The sequence below is a fragment of the Macaca nemestrina genome, chromosome 11 (assembly GCF_043159975.1).
Source record: "Macaca nemestrina isolate mMacNem1 chromosome 11, mMacNem.hap1, whole genome shotgun sequence".
Lineage (NCBI taxonomy): Eukaryota > Metazoa > Chordata > Mammalia > Primates > Cercopithecidae > Macaca > Macaca nemestrina.
The window spans coordinates 113,103,794-113,129,271 of record NC_092135.1 but is presented as its reverse complement, the minus strand read 5'-3'; the positions used below and the strand labels follow the sequence as shown (position 1 = coordinate 113,129,271).

Here is a 25,478-nt window from a genome sequence, read left to right as displayed (position 1 = left end):
GGACTCCAGCTTCCTTTGGAAGTAAAGCAGCCTTGAGAAGGGTTTTTAATTAAAGAGGCATTAATGATGGAGGACGCTTGCATAGTGAGGAAACCTCTTTCAGCCCATATAACAGCATGGTGGTGCAGGATATGAAGGCATATTTAGAGTCAGTGTAAATATTGACATGCAATCCTTCTGCAAGAGGGAAGGCCTGAGTTAAGGCAGTGAGTTCGGCTTGCTGAGAGGTAGTGGAGGGGGGCAGAGTGTTAGCCTCAATGATAGACGTGGAAGATACTATAGCAGAAAGTATATGCGTCAGGTGTGAGGAAGAAAATAGATTTTGAAAGTTATGAGAACTATAGAAAGTGAGTTGAGCAAGCTTGTGATTTTGAGGGCCTCTAAAAGTATTAAAGCAGTGGCAGCTGCTGCACGCAGACATGAGGGCCAGCCTAAAACAGTAAGGTCAAGTTGTTTGGATAAAAAGACTATAGGGCACAGTCCTGGTTCTTGTATAAGAGTTCTGACCACATAGCTCTGCACTTTGGCTGTGTGTAATGAAAAAGGGTTGGGATGAGTTAGGGAGAGCTAGTGTGAGAGCAGCTTCTCAGACTGTTTTAAGGAACAGAAAGGGAAGTGGGGAAAGGATTTAGGATTTATGTAGGTTTCCTTTTGTGACTTTATATAATGATTTAGTTGGGATGGCAAAACCAGGTAATTGAGAGGTGAAAGTACCTAACCATGCCTAGGAAGGAAAGGAGTTGTTGCTTTGTAGAAGGGGTTGGGGTTTGGGAGATTAGCCGGACATGATCAGCAAGGAGAGCACGTGTGTTTTCATGAAGAATTATGTCGAGATAGGTAACAGATGAGGAAGAAATTTGGGCTTTGGAGGGGGATACGTGATATCCCTTTGAGAACAGATGTTGGAGGAGCAGGAGGGTGTCCTGTTGGGAAGATTTGTATGAGGGGCTATAAAGTAGAAGATCATCAAAATATTGAATAAGGTGAGAAGTAGACGGATGGAAAGAAAGTAAATCATGAGAAAGGGCTTGACTGAAGTAATGGGGGCTGTCCCTGGAGCCTTGTGGAAGTACAGCCCAGGTAATTTGCTAAGCCTGTTGGGTGTCAGGGTCAGTCCAAGTGAAAACAAAGAGAGGCTGGGATAAAGGATGCAAAGGAATAGTAAAGGAAGCATGTTTGAGATCCAGAACAGAATAATGGGTTGTGGAGGGAGGTATTGAGGATAGGAGAGTATATGGGTTTGGCACCATGGTGTGGATAGGCAAGACAATTGGGTTGATAAGGTGAAAATCCTGGACCAGCCTGTAAGACTTGTCTGGTTTTTGGACAGGTAGGATAGGAGGGTTGTAAGGAGAATTTGTAGGCTTTAAGAGGCCATGTTGTAACAAGTGGGTGATAATAGGCTTTAACCCTTTTAAAGCCTGCTGTGGGATGGGGTATTAGCATTGAGTGGGGTAAGGGTGATTAGGTTTTAATGGGATGGTAATGGGCATGTGATTGGTTACCAGGGAGGGAGTAGAGGTGTCCAATACTTGTGAGTTAAGGTGGGGGGATACAAGAGGAAGACATGAAGGAGGCTTTGGGTTGGGGAGAAGGGTGGCAATTAGATGTGGCTATAGTCCAGGAATAGTCAGAGTAGCAGATAATTTTGTTAAAACATCTTGATCTAATAAGGGAACTGGGCAGGTGGAGATAACTAAAAAGGAGTGCATAAAAGAATATTGTCCAAGTTGGCAGCAGAGTTGGGGAGTTTTAAGGGGTCTAGCAGCCTATCAATACCCACAACAGTTATGGAGGCAAGGGAAACAGGCCCTTGAAAAGAAGGTAATGTGGAGTTGGTAGCCTCCATATTGATTAAGAAGGGGACAGACTTACCCTCCACTGTAAAAGTTACTGAAAGCATCTGTGATGGTCCAGGAGCCTTCTGAGGCCATCAGGCAGCATCAGTCTTCAGCCACTAAGCTGAGAAGATCTGTGAAGGAGTCAGTCAGAGAGCTTTGGGCCAGCATTCCAGGGGCTCTGGGAGTGGCTGCCGCGTGAGCTGGACAGTCTGATTTCCAGTGGAGTCCCACACAGATGGGACACGGCTTAGGAGGAATCCTGGGCTGCAGGCATTCCTTGGCCCAGTGGCCAGATTTCCGGCACTTGAAGCAAGATCCTGGGGGAGGAGGTCTTAGAGGAACACCTGGCCGCTGCAGTTTAGGCATTTTGAAGTTCTTGTGTGCTAGAGACGTGGCTGGAGTTTCTCTCACAGTGGAGGCAAGTAATTGCAACTCAGAAATGCATTGCTGCTTGGCTGCCTGTTCTCTATTATTGTACACCTTGAAGGCGAAGTTAATTAAGTCCTGTTGTGGAGTTTGAGGGCCGGAATTTAATTTTTGGAGCTTTTTCTAATGTCGGGAGTGGATTGGGTAATAAAATGCACATTGAGAATAAGACGGCCTTCTGGCCCCTCTGGGTCTAGGGCAGTAAAGCATCTAAGGGTTGTTGCCAAATGAGCCATAAACTGGGCTGGGTTTTTATATTTGATGAAAAAGAGCCTAAACACTAACTGATTTGGGAAAGGTCGGCTAAAGAAAAAGGAGCATTAACCTTGACTACCCCTACAGCTCCAGCCACCTCTGTAAGAGGAAATTGTTGGGCAGGTTGGGGAGGGCTAGTTTCAGAATGAAACTGTAAGCCAGACCAGGTGTGAGGAGGGGAGGTGATAGAAGGATTATAGGGTTGGGAGCTGAGGAAGAACTGGGACCTGGCTCAGCCTGGCAAGGAACAGCCTGGGGAGGAGGGGACAGGTCAGATGGGCCCATAGAAAAGGAGGATTCAGATCACTCAGAGCTTAGGGTGGAGACTGAAGGAACAGACAGGAGAGAAAGAAGAAAGATTTGGGACGAGTTGCATCGGGAGCAGAGACTAGGGGAGGGACCAATGTGTAAAAGAATGCCTGGATGTTAGGCACCTCAAACCATTTGCCCATTTTTCGACAAAATTATCTAGATCTTGTAGGATAGAGAATTCAAAAGTGCCATTTTCTGGCCATTTAGAACCATTGTTGATTTGTACTGGGGCCAAGCGGTGTTGCAGAAGTAAAGACGCTTAGGTTTTAGGTCAGGCAAGAGTTAAAGAGGTTTTAAGTTTTTTAGAACACAGGCTAAGGGAGAAGAAGGAGGAATGGAGGGTGGAAGATTGCCCATGGTAAAAAGGTAAGTCTAGAGAAAAGAGAGGGTAGAGACACGGAGACTGGGGGGTGGTACTTGCCACTAAGGTGAAGGATCAAGGCAGGCATCCCTGCGATGATCGGACATCTCTGAAATGTGGGTGAATAATCAGGCAGGCGTCCCCTCAATGATTAGACACGAAGGGAAGACTGTCTTCTCAAGTCCATGACCGGCACTGGAGTTTTGAGTTCATGGATAAAACGCATCTCCTCCATCTCTACCGGAAAGGGAAAGGAACCAAAATTAAGGAAGGGAGAGATTGAAGGGTGCAGGGATAGTGAGAGAGGTTGAAGAAGAGAATAAAAAGAGGCCACTTACCCGATTTAAAATTGGTGAGATGTTCCTTGGGCTGGTCTGAGGACCCGAGATCATAGGTGGTTCTCCTCACGGAGTGAGGGCGAGGACAGGGGACCGGTCTCCCAAAGGAGTCCTCCTGTCTCGGGTCTTTGGCAGCAAATGTCACGCGCGTCCATGTGAAGAGACCACGAAACAGGCTTTGTGTGAGCAATAAAGCTTTTTTAATTATCTGGTTACAGGTGGGCTGAGTCTGAAAAGAGAGTCAGCAAAGGGAGTTAGGGGTGGGGCAGTTTTATGGGATTTTGGTAGGTAGTGGAAAATTACAGTCAAAGGGGGTTGTTCTCTTGTGGGCAGGGGCGGGGGTCACAAGGTGCTCAGTGGGAGAGCTTCTGATCCAGGAGAGGGAATTTCACAAGGTAATGTCATCAGTTAAGGCAGGAGCTGGCCATTTTCACTTCTTTTGTGGTTCTTCAGTTGCCTCAGGCCATCTGGATGTATAAGTGCAGGCTTGGGCTCAGACGCCTGACACATATCATGTTGCTACTAGAGGTAAAAAGTCACAGGAGTAGAACTGAACTATTAGTTGCTTATTAGCCAAAGAACACCACTTGTTTATTGCAGTTCATGCTTTAAAAAACTGGTCTGATGTTTGGAGGAAAAAGGGAAATCAATGGTTCTTATATTAGTTCTGCTAATCTAAATTATCCTAAGATTTGAGAAGGGAAACATTGTTCTTTGGTTGCTATACTTATGTACTGAATCATATATGTGAAATTGTGCTAAGAGAAACAATGGCTAAAAGTCCTCTGAATGCTAAGTTAGTCCTAAAATCTTTAGCGACCTCCACTGCTAATGACTTTGTTTCTTTTTGAACTTTAAAAGAGAGGGCACTAAAGATGTTTCATCGAACCAACATTTGAAAGAATTCTGCTCCCTGCAGTAGGAACCAGATAGCAATCACACGGAAGTAAATTGATAAGAAAATGGTTTCCGAGAGCAGAAATATTCAGAGGCTTTTGGGCCTGTGCACTAATTAGTAAAATGTAGCTCTTGTTTTATTATTATATCCTTGCTAGTGAAGGTCTAGATTTTTTGTGAAGGTAGCAGTTCCTAGTAGTTTTAGCCTAGTAATGCTTTTCCTTTTGACATGTTTTTTTTTTCCCCATTCTTAGAAGAAGGAATATGAATCTCATGAAACCGTAAGCAAGGAAAGATTATATAGTTTATGAAAAACAGCATAAATAAGGCCTGGGGAAAAGAATAAAGCAAAACTTGAGCCATAGCTAAAACTAATTCAGCAAAAAGTAGGTGTTAATCTACTTTAGTTATTGCTATCTTGTTTCCTAGATCCCATATTATCTCCAGGAGAATGTTCTGACCACAATTTTATCCTTTCTATTTAAAAATTTCCTAAACTCTCCCTGCTCTTTCAATGTGCCTGGCATTTAGCAGATGTTCAATAAATATTTATTAAATGGAGGGAGGGAGGGAGGGAGGGGTGGATGGATGAACATATATGAATGATATATATGAATGATTAATGGAATAGTTAAATCAAGGAATCAATAAAGTTTCCAAAAAAAATTAACCCTTTTGTGCTACTAAAACTCATTCCAGGAGCCACTGTGTCACATCACTAACATAATTCAGCATTACTAATGACAACTACACGATCATAACCAGGAATTCGCAGTCTTTTTCCAAGAACGGGTGTCTCCATTCTCGTTTCCTCTTCCTTCATGAAATCAAGTTTTCCTCTTCCCATTTATTACAACTCTAGTTTGAGCTGATGACAAATAATGTCAAACTAAGCCTCTGACAGCTTTGTTTCCAATCTCCCCATCAACTCTTGAAAAATGAATCAAATCCAGCTCACTTCCACCTATTGCAATCTAATAGCTTTTCATTTCATTAGACTAACCCAATTGTAATACCTAAAGAAAAATAATCAAGGAAGTGTGGGTATATTACACATTTTCAACACATTTAATACTAAATCCTTTATCTTCCCTTTTTCCCCAAACTGGCCGTTGCCTAATGTGGGAAATGAATTCGTCTTCTACCAAGTTGTTGAAAACAGTAAGATGGCAGCCATTTTTCCCTTCATGTCCACAGCCTTTAGTCACTAAGTTCTGTCGATTTGTCCTTCCAAATGTCTCTTGAAACCCTCTGTCTCCATTTCTGCTACAATTGCCTTAGTTCAGATCTTCATTATATTATCCCATTTCCATGCATATGTTCTAGCTCCTTCAGTTGATTTTATATATTAATGCCGGTTATTTTCCTAAACATAAATCCGTACATGCCATTTTCACTGCTTAATATTCTTCTGACTCAACATTACATTCAGGATAAAATCTAGACTCTATTGTGTGGCACCTAAGATTTTTCATGACCTCACTCTTCAGAGCCATCTCTTACACAGCCCCCTCTCCATCACTCATTGCCACAAACTTCACACTCCAGCCACTTTCAACGAACTGAAGGAAATGCTGCCATAGCAGTATAAGTGGGATCTAGAACATTGAATCATGTAAAATGCAGAGGGCTGTCTTGCAAGGATAATGAAATGATCAGGTGAGCCAATTGCTTTATATCTGAATTCAAGTTATTGCATTATCATGGGGCTTTTATGGTACTTCAGGCTCCTCAAGGGTTTTCTTACATTTATACCTTTGAATATATTATTCTCTCCCTTCTCTGTCGTTCTCTCAGTTAGCTCCAACTTATCCTTCAAAACACATAGCACGTACCACTTTCTCTAGCCCTCACTTGCTCACTCTACTGTCTGCCACCAAGTTGTATTAGGAGCCCAAATTTCATACTTTAATATCATACCCTGTGCATGACTCTATTAGCGTAAGAAGAATCATGCCAATTGAAATTGTTTTGTACATATACTTGTCTTTTTTTATCTTATCTTTCTGAACTCCCCCCACCACAAAACACACACACACACAGACACACAGACACACACACACACACACACACACACACACACACACACACGAAGACTGTATGCACATTTAGGTAAGAATTTTATTTTTCATATCTATATTTGCTCTTAAGACTCAGTCCAGTGACAAACACACAGAAAAAATTTGTGTGTTAATCGAAGCTAAAATCTGTATTTGCAGTAAACCATTTTAATAAATATTTGACAGTGCTTTCCAATCCATGAAGAATATCCTGATCCAATTTGGACATTCATGATTGTCAGGTTCATCTTAATAGACAATATTAATAATTAACTGGGTCAGGCATGGTGGCTCACGCATGAAATCCCAGCACTTTGGGAGGCCGAGGTGGGTGGATCACCCGAGGTCGGGAGTTTGAGACAGGCCTGACCAACATGGAGAAATCCCGTCTCTACTGAAAATACAAAATTAGCTGGGCATGGTGGTGCATGCCTGTTATCCCAGCTACCTGGGAGGCTGAGGCAGGAGAATCGCTTGAATCCGCCAGGCGGAGGTTGTGGTGAGCCAAGATTGCGCCATTGCACTCCAGCCTGGGCAATGAGAGCCACACTGTGTCACAAAATAATAATAATAATAATAACAACAATAAATAACACTTAACTGGTAGTTACAGAAACATGAGTTCTGTGGGTCTTTGTCCCCTACAATCTTGTTGGCAGTTGTTATGTTTACAGTGAAAACAAGCCTCACAGTTTGCCACACATGAAAATATTTATTTGCAAGCATGCACACAAGCAGTCACACAAACCTGCTCATGAAGCTCTGCAAATACCCCGTTGTTTGTCCTTGTAGGCACTTTGATAAGGACCTTGCTGGAAAAATGTTTTAGAGGCACATGCACCAATCCATTAGCAGCAGTGGGCATTAGCTCCAGAATCACCTGGTGACTGATGGGACACAAGGCTGAATGGCACTTCTAGGCTACAGGTGAACTCTGGATGGTATTAGGAGCCTGGGTTTGCTGATTCTTAGCTCTGTTCATGTAAAGATGGAGGTACATTTACAGTATTTCTCATCAAGCCACGTTAACTGACCACTTTTCAGTTTACAGATAAAACTTTATTTACATCACCCCTCATGCTACCTAACACATCTCAGGACTGACTGAAGCTACAGACAGGAGAAGCATATCCATGCAAAGGGCTTCGCTGGCTTGAATTCTCCTAGAGGCTCTCATTTAGACTTAAGTATCCCTGGTCTGTGTATTCCTGATTTGGTAACTTCAAAAGTTAATTCACAGCCTCTGGATTGTAGATTAGAAGTAACTACAAAAGTTAATTGATAGTTGCTAGGTTATAGGTTCAAATTGACTAATGTCCTTAACCCATTGTATCTGGATGTATTTTAAAATGAAGTATAGACAATCTTGGATCCTTTGGCCAGTCACGATGGTGGTTTGCCATCCCCACTCCAATAGTTGGTGCACAATAAATACAGTTGACAGCAATGGATGCTAGCCAGAATGACTGATTAGCTGAGCAAACAGTATCTTGCCATGTCTTAAAATACTTCCCATTATTTATTTCCCCTCTGTCATTGTCTGGCCTTCAATCCAGAGATCCTGACTTCTTCCACCACTGTTACTTTTTATTCATTATGTAAAAACTACATAATGATCTTTTCATTTATATTAGGAATCTGTGATTACATAACATTATTTGACTCTTCAAGTGCCTACGTAATTGATGTTCTTGTGGAAGCAGATAGACGCTTTATTGAACATTTCTGCTCTCCTTCCTCCCTTCTTCATTCCCCATCCTGCCCCAATAATTCTACTGCATTTACTTACAAATATAAAGTGCTAAAATGTCTATAGAATAAATGAATGAATAAATGACATTCCGTGTTATGGAAGGAAGAATCTTATCCTTGTGTACCTAAAGCTAAAATGGAGGAGGCAGAATTGTTACATATAAAAGCAAATTACTTTAGGCCAGGGCTTGTTGAAATAAATCACATTATAAAATTGAGATTTTTGCATGATGAAGTAGTACTCATTGTACCCAGGACAATGGTAAATCTTTTAACTACACTTTTCAGTTGATCTCTAAAATATTACTCTGAGGTACATGCTGTTGTCTCTGGTTTGCCCCTAAGAAAAAGAGAAAGTAAAGTCAGTGGACCAAGGTCTTAGGGTGGTCGAGTTGGAACCAGGCTTTGAGTCCAGGCCTGGGCTACGCCACACAAATCTTCACTGTAACCTATCACCAAATCTTTTGAAATCTTGATTCAGTTCACTTAATTTCAGTTAATATTTAAAACAGCGAAAGTCTTGTGCATCAAAAGTATAGGAAGCTCATTGTTACTGAGAATTGGGCTTTATAGCACAAGCTTCTTACACAGGCATGAAGAACTGTATCATTCACTGACTTTAGTCAAGAGTGTGTGTGTGTGTGTGTGTGTGTGTTTGAGATGGGATCTGTTGCCCAGTCTGGAGTGCAGTGGCATGATCTCAGCTCGCTGCAACCTCTACCTCCTGGGTTCGAGCCACTGTTCTACCTCAGCGTCCCAAGTAGCTGGGATTATAGGTGCGTGCCACCACGCCCAGCTAAATTTTGTATTTTTAGTAGAGACGGGGTTTCACCATGTTGGCCAGGCTGGTCTCGAATTCCTGACCTCAAGTGACCTGCCCAACTCAGCCTCCTAAAGTGCTGGGATTACCAGCATGAACCACTGCGACTGGCCCTTCAACAGTGGTTTTTCTGAGTTCCTTCTCCAATCATATTGTGACAGGTCTATATATGGCATGGTATACATGTAAAACTTTGCCAGTAAGGTAAATTGACCCTCAGGGAGAATTGTAACCATTACTTGGTTCCTAAGTTCAAATGAGCACATCAACTTTTGTGCAGTTGAGATGATAATAGTTATGAGAAGCTTCTGGCTAAGTTCCCCCCTTTTGATGGTTAAGGATCTCCATTCAGCCTTGGGAGTCGAAAAGTTTTAGTGTTAAGGCCATTGAGGTCAGTAGGAGAGTGTCTTTGACCTTAGCATTTGTAGTTCCTTCTCCCATTTGATACCTTTGGATTTAAAGAATACTGGAAAACAAGTTCAAATATTTTGTTTAATTTGAGTAATAAGAAAATCAACTGTTGTGACTCAGATTGCCACTTGATAAATAAAGGGTTATTTGCACTTTTGCGGGGGAGGGTTCTGAAATAATGCAGTCTATAAGCTGAAATGGTGAACACATGTAAACATTTGCTGGCCAGGGATGGTAGCTCATGCCTGTAATCCCAGCACTTTGGGAGGCTAAGGTGGAGCACTACCTGAGCCCAGGAGTTTGGGAACAGCCTGGGCAACATAAAGAGATGTGGTTTATACACAAAATAAAACAAACAAACAAAAAAATTGGCCAGGTGTGGTGGTACATGCCTGTAGTCTCAGGTATTCAGGAGGCTGAGACAAGAGGATTACTTGATCCCAGGAGGTCGGGGCTGCAGTGAGCTATGATCATGTCACTGTACTCCAGCCTGGGCAGCATAGTAAGACCCTGTCTCAAAAACTATTGCTATCTTTGGTATAGGTCAAAAATATTCTTTATATAAAAGATAAAAGGAAGAAAGAGAAACTTCATGATAATAAATTTGAAAATCACGAAGACCAAGCCATACCAAATGATATTTTGATGGATTAATGGTAGTTTAAGGGGAAAATATGTACATGAGTTAAAGCTAGGGCACCCAGCATGACATGCCACGTACCTTTTCAATAAATTGAATACCCATGATAAAGCTGCTTGGTATGTCATGTGAGCTACTCCGCCTTGGTATACCCATCTGAACGGTGGTTTTCAACCTCATTGTCCCCAAGAGAGCACCAAGATGGTAAAGCATATAAGACTTCTATTAATAGTTAGTATACTCTAGATAAACAATGAAAATCAGTATTACATTCATCCAAAAGAAACTGAGTGTGGTTAATTACTTTCTTTTGTTTTTGTAGATTCTGTCCTGGTTGTTTGGTGTATAAAGACTTTCACATAAAATTGCTTATGATATCCAAGTGCAATCAATGCTCTAAAACCATCAGATACTCTGGCTTTTCTTCTTGTCTCCCATGAGGAGTCCAAACCCTCTCTAATACCTTTGTACTGAACCCTGATGTCTTAACCTGTCCCTGTGATGTCATATTCAGGAATGACCTCATGCTCAGGATAGTACGTAGCCTCCTTTCCTTATAAACTTTTATATTCCACTATCTGTTACCACAGACACCTGTTGTCTGCTGGGTGACTCTAGGTGTTACTGACTAACAGGCAGTAATTTCTATAGACATGTCAGGTATCCAATGTCTTACACATCTCAGTAACATAGTCTATTATTCTGGTTTAAATGCACTCATCTCCAGAGAACCATTACTGTCTGGAAATGCCTGTTACATAGCCAAGTTAGGGAAGAGGTTTTCATCAGAGGAGACTTCCATCAGCTTGCAGCTCACACGATATATACCGAATGATTTCGTGGAAAGAGTGTAGGGCTTGAAATTACAACTCCTATTTCAAGTTCCAACTTTGTTTACTTACAAATATCATTGAGCTTTTATTCCCTAATCCATAAGAAGGGAAATGATGTTTATCTTCCATGGTTATATGAATGAAGCTCAAAAGGATGTTATTTGTGGAAGTACTTTTAAAGCAAAAGAGCATTAAAACACATTCTGTTACATATGTTGTTATTACAGTAATTGAAAAGGAGATCCCTTGAGCAAACTCTTTAAGAGAAATAACAGGTTATATGGATTCCAGAAAACCACGAAAGGACTGGCAGTCAGCAGGGGGCTTGTGTGCGGTGGAATGATGGGTCACGGGCTTGCATATTTATGCATCAGCCTCCTTAATGACTCTTCACAGGCCACTGATCCTCCTTCCTGTCCACCTAGCCTTAAGACCATCAGGCTGCAAATGGTGAAGAGAAAGAAGGCAATTGCTTGAACAAAGAATATTCATTGCTCTGGGACTATCTTCCTTTGAACCCTGTAGCACAATTATAAAAGTATTATGGCAAAATATAAACAATGTGGTTCACTTTAGTAGGCAGGAGAGACAACCTATGGTTGAAAGTTAGTACCGGGTGAGGGCTGGTGGGAGTCCTGCTGAGAGCTAAGGGTTGGGTTTTATCCTGAGGGTGGGAAGGCTGTTCAGAAAAAAGACCATTAAAATGCCAGGAAGAATTAACAATTTTAGCACTTTGGGAGGCCGAGGCAGGTGGATCACAAGGTCAGGAGTTCGAGACCAGCCTGGCCAAGATGGTGAAACCCTGTCTCTACTAAAAATACAAAAATTAGCTGGGCATGGTGGCGGGCACCTGTAATTTTGTACTCGGGAGGCTGAGGCAGGGGAATGGCGTGAACCCAGGAGGCGGAGGTTGCAGTGAGCCGAGATCCAGCCACTGCACTTTAGCCTGGCCAACAGAACAAGACTCTGTTTCAAAAAAAAGAAAAAAAAAAAAGAATTAACAATTTCAGTAAATAACATCTAACTGCATATGGACTTGTGAAGTGGGACTCATACTTTCATCTGAGGTCAATACAATGTGTGTAACACTATTAATAAGAATAATTCCAGTCCTCTAGTAACAAAACATAATCCCCAATGCTCCTTTAACATCAGTTTTGTATTTGAAAATTCAAGATCCTCTAATTGTTTTATATGGGAATAAAAGTTCATTGTCAATCTTTTCTTCCAGGTCTCTTTCTCTTCCCTGTCCTGACATTCTCTGTTGGGCTTCCTAAAACATATGCATTGCGCATATATATATTTAAGATATCTATATACACATACTTTTAAATGTATAATTTCATGTGTTAGTTTGGTAATGTACTACAAAGTAGTATGTATCAGAGTATTCCAATGTTAAAAAGTAATCCAAGGAGCAGCGTAATAATTTGGTCACCTTTATTTAGGGGGGAAACTAAATCTAAATCCCTTCCCCCATTTTTTTGTTTGCTTTTTTTGTTTCTTTCTTTTCTGTTTCTTTTCCTTTCTTTCCTTTTTTTTTTTTTTTTTTTGAGACAGAGTCTTGCTCTGTTGCCCAGGCTGGAACGCAAAGGTGCGATCTCAGCTCACTGTACCTCCGCCTCCCCCGAGTTCAAGCAATTCTCCTGCCTCAGCCCCCAGAGTACCTGGGACTATAGGCGTAGTTTTTGTTTTTCTTTTTTTAATTTTTTTTGTATTTTTAGTGGAGACAGGGTTTCACCATGTTGGCCAGTCTGGTCTTGAACTTCTGACCTTAGGTGATCTGCCCGCCTAGGCCTCCCAAAGTGCTGGGATTACAGGCGTGAGCCTCTGCACCCGGCCTGTTTACTTGTTTTGTTAAGAAGTGAAAGCAAACAGGCTAAAGAGAGTCAATTAACATAAACTTTAACTGAAGCTTTGCTTTTGAATACAAATATGTGCAACCTGAAACTGAGGGTAATTGATATCTGTCTTTACTGGCCAGAAACTGGCATCATAAAACTATTAATATAGAAAGCAAAAATGAATAATAAACCAAGTGATTTTCAACTTCCTGGTCAACTAACAGGAGAATCTTCCAGCACTGGCTGAGAAAAGATTTAAAATAATATGGTTCCGTGGGGGAGGAAAGAGGGACTTAGAACATTTTTCAAGGATTACCTGGTAGTTCTAGTACTCTCTGTATGAAACCACAGTTACTGCAGCAAGCAGGAAAATGGAGCATTGAGTGGAATACAGCACTTAAGATACAGTCTTGACTTCTCAGTGGAGTGGCCCACAGGATGTGACAAGAAGTGGGTGTTATTTATGGCTACTGACTGGGCTGCCTCTGGCATATCATTTACTCTTACAGTGTCTTCCTTTTCTAGCCTATAAAGTGTAAATAAGTGATTTTTCTCTCTTAAACAGCCGAGGGTGATTGTTTCTTAGATTAATAAATATATATATATATATATATATATATATATTTAAAGCATTTTGAAATTTAAGTAAGAATATGTCTTAGTTCTATGACAAATCCTATGACAAATTTCTGACTCAGTTGCATCTTTTTTTTTTTTTTTTGAGATCAAGTCTTGCTCTGTTGCCCAGGTCGGAGTGCAGTGGCACTATCTCAGCTCACTGCAACCTCCACCTCCCGTGTTCAAGCAATTGTCATGCTTCAGCCTCCTGAATAGCTGCTAATTTTTTTGTGTTTTTGGTAGAGATGACATCTCACTATGTTACCCAGGCTGGTCTCAAACTCATGGCATCAAGTGATCCACCTGCCTTGGCCTTCCAAAGTCCTGGGATTACAGGCATGAGCCACTGCACCTGGCCTTTAGTTCAGGGAATTCATCACTGTATATTTTTAAAGGAATTGTAAGTAACTACATTAAAGTTACTAATAATATACCTTATTTTCCTGTAAGCAAGGAGGAAAAATGATTTAGGAATAAAGATGCAAAGTCTTTTCAATTACATGTGGGATTCCTCTAATTACCACTGTATATAGCAGAAAGAAAATCCCCAACTAGCCGAGTCGTTATAAGAATTAGAGACAATATATGTCACATATAGGGAAACATATTAGGAATACAACAAATGGTAGCCATTAGCCTATCTATCCCCAACCAGTATTTTGGTATTAATCCTACTGATATATCTAAACTTAATTTCTTTTCAGCTTTCTATGTTGTGTCTGATTTCATCAGCCTATCTTAATGTGGAAAGCCACTTGCCTGGAATTTAACGCTTCTGTTCATTTATTTCCCTAAACATTTTATTAAGTAACACAAGATTAAAAACTGTATGACCTCACCAAAAGGAAAAATTAAAAGGGTCTGGTGCTCAGGGGGAATCTGCGAATGTCTAGGAGCAATAAGCAAAAGCTGGCAGCTCATTTTGTTGACCTGAGTGAAACAAAACAAGAGGGGCAATAGCAAGGGAAAGAAATAATTAGACTGGGAGACATTAATGACATTTGCTCTGACTTAACTGTTCCTTTACACATACTAAGCAGTCAATGATAAACTTATACCAATTCTGATATTTGAAAATTGGAGGTAAGTTCAAGCTTTCAGATATCTTCCACGTTTCATTTCTATTATTTATCCATCAGTATTTTCCACAGCAGGCACCGAGGGGTTGATATTAAATACTGGCTATTTAGTAAGTTTCCCTCACTTACATTTTATTGATTTAGAGCCAGAGAAAAGGCGTTATGACTTCTGAGTTCTCATCCTTCTGTTTCACATAGTCACATTTTTCCAAAAAGAAAGCCACCACTGTCTACATGAAGATTTTCTTGTGTCTTATGGTGCAGCTTCATGCATCTTTCACCTTTTCTATGTATTGAACCAGGAAGAAAAGATGGTATGAGGGTTGCAATTTTAGTATCTGTTATCTCTGCAGATGAAGCACTTGAGGACTTTTTCCCATCCTTCTGTTTTTCTTCATATCATTAGGCTAAAAGAATAAAAGCCGTCGTCTGCCTGAGACACAGAAGGGGCTACTGAACGTTCACTAAATATGCATAAAAAAGGACAAGAGGGAAGAGGCAAAATATACCATGTAACCTAGATCATGTGCTGGTTCACATCCCACTTTCTTTTAATTTTTGGACCTGTGGGTAGGATTTAATTTTATTGTTGCCTTAGAGAAGTCCAATCCTGGGAGTTTCAAACTAGGAAAAGAGGAGTAATTGCCTGAAAGGTATGATGTTAATTTAGATGTAATTCTTAGGTATAATGGCCCAAAATAAAGATGGAGTGACTAGGATTTGTTTTGCTCCACTATGAACTTTGTGTTTTTTTCCTATTTCTCATTATTCTCACTAAGCGTAGAAATGGTTATAGTTTTCTTGTCCACCAACAGCATCTCCACATTGTGGACACAGAAGATGTTCAATAGCCATGTTTGGATTGAATGAATGAATGAATGAGTAATGATTCTCCATTGTGGGTGTAGACACAGATTGGATCAATATCTACACAGGAATAAACAACAAAGGGGATACTTATCAACTACATAAGAACTGGGACTTTCAAGATTCAAAATTAATTTGAAGGCAACATTACCCAAAATGTGAAAGAGTAACAAGAATTCGATGATAGCATCCATACAGTAAAATCATATGAAACTATTCATCAGTGTTCTCTCAAGGAAGACAGAGGCTAAACACAATGCTACATGACCTCAAGTTACTTTGCTCTACCAAGTGGCAGACTGCTGGTCTGAGTTTGCCAGTGAAAGCTGTAGGAGTCAAGGGGAATGAATGGGATTGTTCTCCCTGGCTATCGTTTTTAAAAATCTTAAAAAACTGCAGAATAAGACTGAACCACTAATAAAGCGGTATCATTTACTATTAATGGTGAGAATATCTTTCAAGAGCTGCCATCTGGCTAATGGTTAACCTGTTTTTTAAAAATGTGAGAAGAGAGATCTTGGGAATTCACATTAGGAGTTGAGCAAATTTTACCTTTCACGGGAAAAAGCAATGACTGCACAGGCAGCAATCGTGGTATCATTTTAATAAATGAGGTTGTGTCTTTCTAATCTGTGGAAATTCCGTGAAAGGATTGACTGAGTATCTGTGGTTAGGAACATCTAGTGCTTTACATTTTTGTGTGTGTGATCTTCCCACAAGGCTATGAATAACTGTTGCATTAAGTAATTTGAGGTATAATTTAATAATAGATAAAAAGTCTGATCTTGGATTCCAAAAACCAGCTGAGATGGGCAAATATGTAAAATGAGAGACAGCATTCATTGAACAGTGAGTTGACTTTTAGAAACCGAGAGACAATTTAAAAACATATTTGTTAATAATTCAGAAGCAATACAAATAAATGGTACATGTTTGCCAACAACCAGAAGTTTGAAGGATTATGAGAAACTCTTGAAGGACTTAATTAAGCTCGGTAATGGAGTAAACACAATAGCAGATGATGCTCAGTGGAGAGAAGACAGAGGTAGTACATAATGGAACAGTTTGGAGTTATGCATTTAATGAGCTCTGAATTAGCTCTACCCCTCAGAAAGAGAAATCCCGGCTAGTATCATAATAAACAGGGCAAGGAGGACAGTGCGTAAAAAAATAAAACCTAGGTCAATGAGTTACCCACAAAATTGACAAAACCAAAGAACGGAATTTATCAACTCAGAGAGCATTGCTATAAAGCTATTCTTGAACTGGCTTGTAGGTAAGCTTACATTGTAATGAGCCTTCTCTGGTACTTTGTAACTGAAACCTAGTTATGGTCAAATGCAATTCCAATACATCATTAAGAAAACTGTGGGGCCGGGCGCGGCGGCTCACGCCTGTAATCCCAGCACTTTGGGAGGCCGAGGCGGGCGGATCACAAGGTCAGGAGATCGAGACCATGGTGAAACCCCGTCTCTACTAAAAACAGAAAAAATTAGCCGGGCACAGTGGCGGGTGCCTGTAGTCCCAGCTAATCGGGAGGCTGAGGCCGGAGAATGGCGTGAACCCGGGAGTCGGAGCTTGCAGTGAGCTGAGATTGTGCCACTGCACTCTAGCCTGGGCGACAGAGCGAGACTCCGTCTCAAAAAAAAAAAAAAAAAAAAAAAAGAAAACTGTGAAATATTTAAAACACACTGGCAAGCATACAAATAACAGACCTTTATGTATCTGCTCCCCAACTTTATCAGACTCTAATATTTTGATGTCATGTTTGCTTCAGCATCTATTTGTGTTATCATTTAAAAGAAATCAAACATTAAAGGTACCTTGGAGGCCCCTGTGTAAACCTAGTAGCTTCCACTTTCTCCCTCCCTTCCTGCTTCCTTCCTTCTGTTCCTGAAGGAAACCATTATCATTAATTCAGTGTGTAACATTCTTATGCTTGCTTTATATTTTTTACTATATGTTTATATACCTGACTACATCACATAGTATTATTTTGCAAGTGTCTAAATGTTATGTAAATGGCACGCCACTCACACATCCTTTTGCATTATGCTTTTTGGGTTCAACATTATGTTTTGCTCAGCACTGTGTTGTGTAGTTTATCTCCATTGATTTAGGTAGCTTGAGTTCATTCACTCTGACCCATAGACTCCATGCATAAATATATCACAATCTATTTGTCCATGGTCTTTTGATGAACACTTTCAATTTATTACCAGTGACATCGTAATGGATATTATCTTATATGTCTCCTTTTGCACATGTGTGTGTTTTTCTAGAGTACCTCTCTAGACTTAGGCACATTTTAAACTTTGTCCAGTGTGGCTAAATGCTTTCCACACTAGCTTTACCAATTTACTTTTCCCCACCGTGGAATGAGAATTCACATTCCTCCATATCCTCTCAACACTTGTGTTTTAAACTTTTGGCAATCTGATAGATGTAAAATGGAATCTCTTGGTTTTCCTGTGTATTTTTCTGAAGTGTTTTCTTTTCAGAAAAAAAGAACTTTTTCTTAAAAAAAAACAGAAATGCTAATTGCTATGTTAAAATATTTTTAATGATAAATTTTAACTGTACAACTTGGGAACATACCACCAGGGAATTTTTCTCTGCTGTTTTTCCCCTTAATGAGACAGTAGCTTTGATGAAAAATGGATCTGCACAGAGGGAGGGAGAAGGCCAGTAACATGTTGCGGGTTACAAAGCAAGCCATGGGTCACATAAATTGTCTCTTTGCGATTGGCAGAGGTCTTGGTAAGGAAATCTTTGGTTGAGGAAAAAAGTCAAGTCTGACGAGAAGACGGGGTTGCTACCTGTCAGCAGTGCTGCTGGAAAGAAAAGGTTGTGACACTCATTTTCCACCGGTGGGCTGTCACCAGTATCATTTGTAAATAGATGGAATATGAATACTAAAGACCTAAATATCACACAAACTGTTGAGGAGTGATAGGATCTGGAACCAGACTTTGAGCCTCCCGAGTGAATAGACCATCTGTTGAATCAAAGAAGTGACTAAGCTTCTGCCTTGATGGGGTCAATTTTTTTTTTCCTATACAATGATCCCAGCAATAAATTTCATTGGCTTTTAGTTTTATACCATAGCATACAAAATTCACTGTGATAATAACTGAGTCAGATCTCCAAGTGAAAAGACAGTTGTTAGTAACATACCTCTATTGGGATAATTACTAAAAATTTTTTTCTTCATTTCATTACTTTTAATGGGTTATCAAAATTACATTTTGATTTCCAAACATAATCTTCATTTTAAGTGCTTAATACTCCAACATGGTCATCTCCTTTTATAGGGGATTCTTCTACTTGGAACAGTTGTGATGGATGGATGACTCAGATTTTTTTTCCTGCATAAGTGAGGAAATTGACTCAAGGTACAGGGTTATGGTTGCACAATAAATCATTTGTAAAGCTAGGATTAAGAGAATGCTTTTTGACTCTTGCTCCTGTCTGATATTTCACTCACTAGAGTACTTCCTGAAAATTTTGCCAGTATGTAGTTCCAGGCAATAACTCTTAAGTTAGCTCAGGTTACTAGAAGGGCAAAGATTTGGGGAAGAAGTTGAAGAGGGCATTTTCTCTGATTAACGCCTAACGACTTTACGCTGTTTTCATTATCTTTTTTGGTATTCCATACACTGGTATTGTTACCGGGGGATCCTTGCTCCCAAAGCTCCCAAGATGGTGGCGGGCCACTTCCAAAATGGCGGTGGGCCACTTCCAAGATGGTGGCAAGCCTCGTGTTCTTTGACCTGGGGTTCTTGGCCTTACAGATTCAAAGGAATGTATTCTTGGGTCATGCGGTGAGTGTTATAGCTCTATTAGAAGCCATGGGTCACAGAAGAGAACCGTGGAACCCAGTGACTAGTGTTCAGCTCCATTAGGATGAACCCGGGCACTTAGCCATGCAGGAACAATGGCAAGCCTTTAGCCCAATCAGGAGCAGCAGTGGGCGCCTTGCTGGATTAGGAGCACAATGGGCACCCTGCCAGATCTGGAGGGATGGAAGTCAGCAGTGAGTCTGCAATGGTGGCAAACAACAGTGGTGGACGGCGAGCAAAAGCTCAGTTCAAGCCGTAACAAACACGGACCAGAAGAGAGTGCAGTTGCAAGATTTAATAGAGTGAAAACAGAGCTCCCATACAAAGGGAAGAACCCATAGAGGGTAGCCATTGCTGGCTTAAATGCCTGGGTTTATATGCCGATCATTGTCCCTCCCGCTGTTCTCTCAGGCGATAGATGATTGGCTATTTCTTTACCTCCTGTTTTTGCCTAATTAGCATTTTAGTGAGCTCTCTTTACTATCTGATTGGTCGGGTGTGAGCCAAGTTGCAAGCCCTATGTTTAAAGGTGGATGCGGTCACCTTCCTAGCTAGGCTTAGGCATTCTTAGTCGGCCTAGGAAATCCAGCTAGTCCTGTCTCTCAGTCCCCCTCTCAACAGGAAAACCCAAGTGCTGTTGGGGAGGTTGACCGACGACCACTCTGCTTCCTGCTGAATTGGGGCATAGCAGGGGTCGTGCAGTTGAGATTTCCTCAGAAGGGGTGCCTTCAATGTCATTAACATCAGATCATGGGCTAGCAGGTTGGTCCAGGGGTCTGCAGTAGATCTTAGTCAGGGACTGCATCTGGGGCTCCATTTGAAGAACCATTTTTAGTTTTACAGCTTTGATTCTTGAAGAGACAAACTTAACAAGGAGGTTAAAGATATAGGGATTGAAATGTATGGCCTGCAGTGCAGAGGATTATTTTTTTGGCACACTTCACAGGCCCTGACTATCTGCTTGATAGTTTTAAAAAGGCCTGGTCTAGTAAATAATAATTTGGCCATCTGATGGGTGCTATGAATGCCTAAGTGAAAGGTTTGGTGAAGGGTTTTAAGTAATTTCTATTGGTTAGCTGCAGGCAAAAGTATTTTTCCTTCTTCGGTGGCTAGCCATCCTAAGGGGAGGAAAGTATGTCCTTGTGACGTTCCCTATTCTATTTCTCCTGCTGAGTACTGGAGCTTGGTTTCCTGGAGGGGAATACCCCATACTAGGGGTCCTTCTATAAGCATTTCTAAGAGAGGGCCCTGCCTTGTGGCTCTTTTGGCTTCAATATCCTCTTGGTGGCTCCCTTCTATTTCCTTTTCCTTTCCTTTCTGATGACCCTGGCAGTGTAAGACTGTCACCTCTTTAGGTTTCTGTGCAGTCAATAATAAGTTCCTAATGGCTTCCTGATGTTTGATAGGTGTTCCCTCGGAAGTTAGGAATTCCCTTTCTCTCCATACTACTGCATGGGCATGGAGGACTAGGTAAGCATACTTAAGAGTCTATATGTATATTTACCCTTTTTCCTTCTCCTAATTCTAGTGCTTGAGTGAAGGCTATTAGTTCTGCCAGCTGAGCACTAGTTCCTGGAATGAGGGGTTACTTTCAAGTATTCCATTACACTGAACACTGCATACTCCACTTTTTGAAGTGCTTTTTCTAAAAAGGAACTTCATCAGTATACAAGTTGAGGTCAGGATCAGTCAAGGGAACCTCTACAAGGTCCCCTCGAACGGCATAAGTTTGAGCAATTACTTGTTGACAGTTATGTTCTATCTTTTCTTCATTGTCTGGAAGAAATGTGGCTGGGTTAAGAGTTGCACAAGTGCATAGTCGCAGCACTGGCCCTTCAAGTAATAGAGCCTAATATTTAAGTAAATGGTTGTCTGACAGCCACAAGTGTCCTTTAGCAGTGAGTATGCCATTCACATCATGAGATGTCCACACAGTAAAATCTCTTCCCTCTATCATTTTAACTGCTTCAGATACTAAGACTGCTACTGCCACCACTACCCACAAACAATGAGGCCAACCCTTTGCCACTATATCAGTTCCCTTATTCAGATATGCCACAGGTTGCAAGCTCATCCCTCAGACCTGTGTAAGGACTCCTAGAGCTATTCCTGTTTTTTCTGTGACATATAAAGAAAAGTCTTGCCCCGTTGGCAAGCTTAACACTGGGGCTTGGGTTAGGGCCTTCTTTAGGGCCTGGAAAGCTGCTTCTGCTTCAAGTGTCCATCTTACTAAATGGGTATTGGCTTTCTGAGTTTCCTTAATTAGTGTTTATAATGGTCTGGCTATTTCACTGTACCTGGGAATCCATATTTGGCAGAAACCTGTTATGCCAAGGAACGTTCTTAGTTGCTTTAGGGTTTTGGGATGAGGATAAACTAGTATAGGCTGGATACATTCCTCACTGAGGGCCCTGGTGCCTTTGGATAATTTTAGCCCTAAGTATTTAATCTGCTGTGAGCAGAGCTGAGCCTTTGGTTTGGAAATCTTGTAGCCACAGGTGGCGAGGAAGTTTAAGAGCGCTTGGGTGACTTGACGGAACAAGGTTTCTGAATGGGCAGCTAAAAGTAAATCATCCATGTACTGAAGGACAAGAGTGTCCAGGCATGAGAACTGGCTCAAGTCTTGGGCTAATGCCTGGCCAGATAGATGGGGGCTATCCCTGTATCCTTGGGGTAAAACAGTCCAGGTCAGTTGAGACGTTGGGTTCGAAGGATCTTCAAAGGCAAACAAGAATTGAGAGTCGGGATGTACAGGGAGGCAGAAAAAGGTATCCTTAAGGTCCAGGACTGTAAACCACTCTGCTTCCTTTGGTATTTGGGAAAGCAGAGTATAATCGTTAAGTACAGCTGGGCATAGAGGGACAACGGCCTCGTTGACAATCCTGAGATCTTGCACTAACCTCCACTGTCCATTGGGTTTCTGTACTCCTAAAATTGGAGTATTGCATGGTTTGACTAGGCCTTGGGCTTTTAGGTCCTTAACAATCTTTTGGATTCCTTGTTGGGCCTCGGGTCTAAGGGGGTACTGCCTTTGGTAGGTAAAGGAGGTGGAATCCTTTAGTTTAATTTGAACAGGATGGGCATTCTTTGTAGTCTATATTGTCCTTCTGTTGCCCAGACTTCAGGAACAATTCCTTCCTCAAGCAGGGGACAACAAATGGGTGTTCCTTCTCCTGTGTTCAGGTGTATAATGGCCCCTGCTTTTGCTAGAATATCTCTCCCTAACAAGGGAGTGGGGCTTTCAGGCATAATTAGAAAAGCATGTGAAAAGAATAAAGTTCCTCAGTCACAACTTAGTGGCTGGGAGAAGTATCTAGTGACTGCTGTCCTAGGACCCCTTGGATAGTGATGGATCTGGAGGACAGTTGTCTGGGACAGGAGAGTAAGACTGAAAAGGCCGCCCCAGTGTCCAAGAGACAGTGAACCTCCTGACCCTCAATGGTCAAGCATACCCGGGGCTCTGTGAGGGTGATGGCATGGGCTGGCGCTTGCCCCGGGCACCCTCAGTCCTGCTGCTGGATCATCTGGTTAGTGGCTTCTGACTCAGAGGACCTTCATCCCCTGGGGCAGTGGTCCATCCAGTGATTCCCTTGACATAAGGGGCATGGATGAGGGGGCAGCTTATTTCTGCTTGGACAATCTTTTTTAAAGTGCCCTTGTAGACTGCGCTGGAAGCAAGCCCTATTAGGCATTCGATCTGCCCAGCTTTTCCCTTTTCCAGAGCCTCCAAAGTCCGCTTGCCTGAGGGCCATGACTAAAGCGGTGGCCCGTATTTTTTTTTTTTTAAGCCTGTTTGTCCCGTTCCACCTGCTTCTCCTGATCTCTATTATAAAAAAAACTGAGGTTGCCAAGTTCAAAAGGGTTTCTAAGTTTTGCTCTGGGCCTAAGGCAGACTTTTGAAGTTTTCTCTAATGACTGCAGCTGAATGAGTGATAAACGTATCCTTTAAGATTAGTTGGCCTTCAATAGAGTCAGGTGAACGGGAGGTATGCTTCCTCAATGCCTCCCTTAGTCTCTCCAGAAAGACAGTAGGATTTTCTTCCTTTCCCTGTGTTATAGTGGACATCATTGAATAATTCATAGCCTTCTTCCTAGTTTTCCTTAGACCTTCTAGCACGAAGTTAGCAAATGTCTGTGGCACCAATCTCCATGTTCTGATTGTGTCTCAATGAGTGTCTACACTCACTGGGAACTGCCTGCCGGCCTGTGGGGAATCATTCTCTTTCCTCTGTTGTCATCCTATCATTGACCTGACAGCTACCGGAGATCTCCAAACTCTCGGGCTGCAGTTATGGTGGCACTTCTCTCGTTTGCGATTAGTGTCTGATTTAGCAGTAACATATCTCTCCATGTCAGATCAAAGGATTGTCCTAACCCTTGTAAAACATCAATATAGCCATCAGAGTTATCTGAGAATTTACCTAGGTCTATTTTAATTTGCTTTAAGTCTGAGAGAGAAAAAGGTACATGCACTCTGGCTGGGCCGAATTCTCCTCCTCCCACTGCTTGGAGGGGGCATAATCGGGAATATTGGCAGTCTTTGGTTCATTGTTTACCCCTTTGTCTATCTCCTTTTGGATGATTTGGGTTGAAGGGGGGTCCTTATTAGTTGGGGAAGGAGTCAGGGGCATGCTGGGGTAGGGAGGTAGATTCCGGAGGCTTCCTGTAGGGTATAAATCACACTTTTTGCATAATTGTGAATTGTCTCTTAATGAAAAGAAAGTTTGTACATATGGCACTTCACTCCATTTGCCTTCTTTTCTACAAAAGGGGTCTACTGTAAGATGGTGTTATAATTTATACTTCTCTCAGGAGGCCAGGTTTCTCCCCCTTGAAGAGGATATGCCAGGCGGTACTGCAGAAGAATATAAGTCATTTCTTTCTTAGCATCTGAGGGTCAATTTGGTCCCAATTCTCTAGAATACATATTAGAGTCAGCACCCCTAGTCATTTTCTGATGAGCATTAGTCCTAGAGTGTCCTCTATGGTCCTAATGCTTATTCCTTTCCAGGCTGTGTAACTACTCATGGACCTCTGCTTTTTGGATTAGTTATGCTCACCAATGTAGCAGTCCTGCACCCCTTTTCCTGCCTTTCTTGACCACAAAGAAAGGGGTCCAGGCTGCTGGATTCTAGTGGTCCTTTACCAGCATGCCCAACATTGCCTTTGTGCTCAGGGGTGAGTCCTAGAGCTGGACGGGGTTCCTGAGTATTTCATAACAACCCAGCTGCCCCATCAAGATGCATTCCCATAAATAGTTCTTATACAAATTCGTTTCAGAGAGGGTGTAGGTAACCTTTTGAGTCAGGATTGAGATCGTCTTTTTGATTTTGTAAGTACTTTAAGGCTCGGCTGAGTGCAAACAGCTCCTGTGTTTGAGCAGACCAATTATTAGGCAATTTTTCTAACTCTGCTTCCACAAGAGTCTCCCTATCAATTACTGAATACCCATTGTGGTTGTTTCCTCAGTCACCTGGGAGGAACCATCTATAGTCCTGTGCTGAAGGGAGTTCCTCCTAGGTCTGGTCAGACCTTTGTATGGTAATTAAGATTTAAATCCCCCGTTAGGAAACCTGCTGGGTTAAGGGAATTGTCAGTGGTTGGTGTTAAATTAACTTTTTCTAACAGAATAGCCCCTCTCAAATTTAATAATACACTCTCACATTTGACTCACTAAAGTGAAGCCCATGTCCCTAACAAGTATGATTTCTCTCTGTATAGTAAAAGTTGTATCTATCCCAGTACATCTATTTATTTATTTATTTTTATTTTTATTTTTTGAGATGGGGTCTCGCCCTGTCGCCCAGGCTGGAGTATAGTGGCATGATCTCGGTTCACTGCAACCCCTGCCTCCTGGGTTCAAGTGATTCTCCTGCCTCAGCCTCCTGAGTAGCTGCGCCTACAGGCGCGCGCCACCACACCCAGCTAATTTTTGTATTTTTAGTAGATATGGGGTTTTACCATGTTGACCAGGATGGTCTCGATCTCCTGATCTCATAATCCGCTCATCTCAGACTCCCAAAGTGCTGGGATTACAGGCGTGAGCCCCCACACCTGGCCTATTTATTTTTATTTTATTTTATGGAAACTGTGAACTGGGTAAATGATCACATTTCTGGATTTCCTTGAGTTGCTTAGGACACCCAGATTCAAATTTGTGGCCAACCTCTATCAACACACAGACCTCTGGCCCATATTATTGTATTGGCTTTATTTTTTCCTATCCTTGGTTGTTCTCATTCTGAGTCCCTCATTATTTTTCCACATTATAGAGTGTGTACT

At 41.6% G+C, this 25,478-nt stretch overlaps 1 protein-coding gene across 1 annotated transcript in view; it reads left to right on the top strand.

Annotated features, from left to right (window-relative positions):
• LOC105481164 (ATP binding cassette subfamily A member 12) overlaps window positions 1–25,478 on the top strand; it is a 211,384-nt gene that overhangs the window by 42,643 nt on the left and 143,263 nt on the right. The gene's annotated exons all lie outside the window — the stretch shown is intronic.